Raw genomic sequence first — 2782 nt, forward strand, 5'->3', positions numbered from 1 at the left:
GCAAAAGAATCATTGGATTCTATTCTGGCCTGATTGAGAACCGACAGATGGATAGCCGTGCCGTGACAGGGTGCGTTGAACATTTCCACTGAGAGGATGGGAGGTAGCCACTGACAACGGTGAAACCCTTACATACAGTTTGCCATGGAAGGAGCCTTGCGTGCTTGAAGAAGAAGACAGTAGGAAAGCAGAGATTCAGAAGATGGAGCATCTCCAAAACCTCAACCTATTCTCTATCACTGCAAAACGAGTACTTATTTCATGTTCTTTTACTTTTCACAATCAATCCTGATAATTTCTGATATCCTGACTAAGATTTACAAGATAACCATAGCTTGCTTCAAGCCGACAATCTCCGTGGGATCGACCCTTACTCACGTAAGGTATTACTTGGACGACCCAGTGCACTTGCTGGTTAGTTGTGCGGAATTGCAAAAGTGTGATTGCAATTTCGTGCACCATTCAGCTAGTAACCATCCTCGCCATATGGAAACAACAAAGGATACTGTAAGGGCCAATACAGAGCATGAGTTTCATAAATACGTTGCAACTGACCACCAATAGATCGAACAATAATGTCACGGCCATGATCTGACGAATCAAAGTCTCCAACAATCAAAGCAGCAACTTCATCGCAAGAAGGAGCATTGTAAATTCTTCGATCAACCTTCCTTTGCGAATACAACTTCAAAGAGAAAATCTCATATGGATGACACTGTTAGAATTCTCTGACTCTTCGAAATGACTGTGCTATGACATTATGAGTATCGATCATTTGCAATAACTCAGCTATCAATTCTTTATCTATCTCAGATGTTTGCGTAAAAGAAATATAAATTAACCACAAAGATATATTTAAAAACCACACAGAATACAAATCTCATATATTTTGATATATCATTATTAGCAAAAAAAGACCAATAAGACTTTATAATGGGAACAAAATATAGTATAACTATCATATCACAGCTATAAACCTATTTTCCAATACAAATAACACTAAAACATCAAGAAAATACAATAAAAAGACCGAGCAACAAAATATCAAACACACATACCCAAAGATTCGCTGCCTATGCATTATCTCATGCTGAGTGTCGTATATATATAACTGGGCAAATTTAGGCTTCTGGCCAGGATCTGGGAGCAAACTTCCAATCAAATGATAATTTTGTCCACTTATTATAAACTGCGGTGGACCCCTCCCATCATTCACTGAATCCAATACCTTACCACCAAGAGACGTGAAGGCAAACATACTATTATAAGATCGAATATTTTTTTGGAAGTACAAACTCTTGCTATCATGTCCGTTAATCAAATTATATAACAGATCTGGGGGCTTTCAAAGATAAGGTAATTGAATTTTTTCTTTTGAGCAACAAACAGTAAAAACAGGACGATTAACTGTAGAGTCTCTTTCAACATGTTCTAATAACCAGAAACATACGCCACAAAGTGAACATTCATAGTTAGGATCACCAACATCAAGGCAACCTGGCAAATATAAAATCGAAAAAAAAAATATGCACAACAACAAAACAATTTCATCTCAATTATGTGGCACGAAATATATTCAACATAAAATGAACAAACCATTAGCATACAGATATAATATAGAGTAAATACTTGACTCCTTTAAATTTTGTCAAAAAATGTATCACAAAACACTACTATTTTACACTAACTAAATAATATCTTCTCAGAGAAGCACAATGAAATCTTTTAGCACTACGCAAATAAGAATAATATTTTACTAGTCTTGAATAATAAATACTTTAATAAAGAGAACGTACTTTGAATCTCACTTTGCAAGAACAGAGGATGATTAATAACAGAACCAACTTGACTGAATGAATTTATGGAAGGATCGTATATTTCTGATTGGTCTATATCATCTATTTTGATTTAAAATAACACAAACTTATGTAAATATATATTCGACAATGGAAAAAAATTAAAGATGAAATAAGAAACCAATTAATTATCTAATAATCAGCATCCAAATTGAACATTAAAAATGTAATAAACTATGAAAATCAAGGAAAAGTAAACGTTGATTTATCAAATAACCTATCCAAATAAAGCTAAATGCACATCTAAGAACAATTTGATTTATGTTAACATTAGAATAAACTTTGTTTCATTATTTGAATCACTCATACTAACTATCAAGGTTCAAATTAAATAATCTAAATTACTATTAGAATTATGTTGTATTTTTTTTAGACTTTAATGACTCAATTGGTCAATAGAATGTTGTAAAAATTTGAACGAAGTGCCTATATTTTATTTTTTTTCACTTGAATTGAGTCATTCCACAATTTTTTTCTGAATTAGCTCCTAAGTGTAAAACCCGGTTAATTAACGGCTAATTAACCCATAAATGAGAATTTATTCTAGAAAGCCCAAAATGTGATTTTTGTGGCTAAATGTGATAGAGGAGATTGAGACGAGAATTTTGGTACCAATTTTATAGAATTCGGACCAAGATTGGACCGAACGGGCCAAACCGGGCCAATTGGACCTAAAGTGGGCCCTTGGCCCAACATAACTTAACCAAAACCCTAGTTTTCAGCACTCTCTCTCCTCATTTGTTACACACACAAGCTGAAATTTGAGAGAAAGGGAGGAAGAACACTCTCTCAAGTTCTCTCCCTTGGTTGATCTTCAAACCACCATAACTTTTGATCTAGAGCTCCGATTGCCGCTCCGTTTGCGGCCACGCGTTCACCGCGGAGAGCTCTACAAAACCCATACAATCAATCTTGAGGTAAGCCAC

The sequence above is a fragment of the Arachis duranensis genome, chromosome 3, assembly GCF_000817695.3.
Source record: "Arachis duranensis cultivar V14167 chromosome 3, aradu.V14167.gnm2.J7QH, whole genome shotgun sequence".
In the NCBI taxonomy this organism is placed as follows: Eukaryota; Viridiplantae; Streptophyta; class Magnoliopsida; order Fabales; family Fabaceae; genus Arachis; species Arachis duranensis.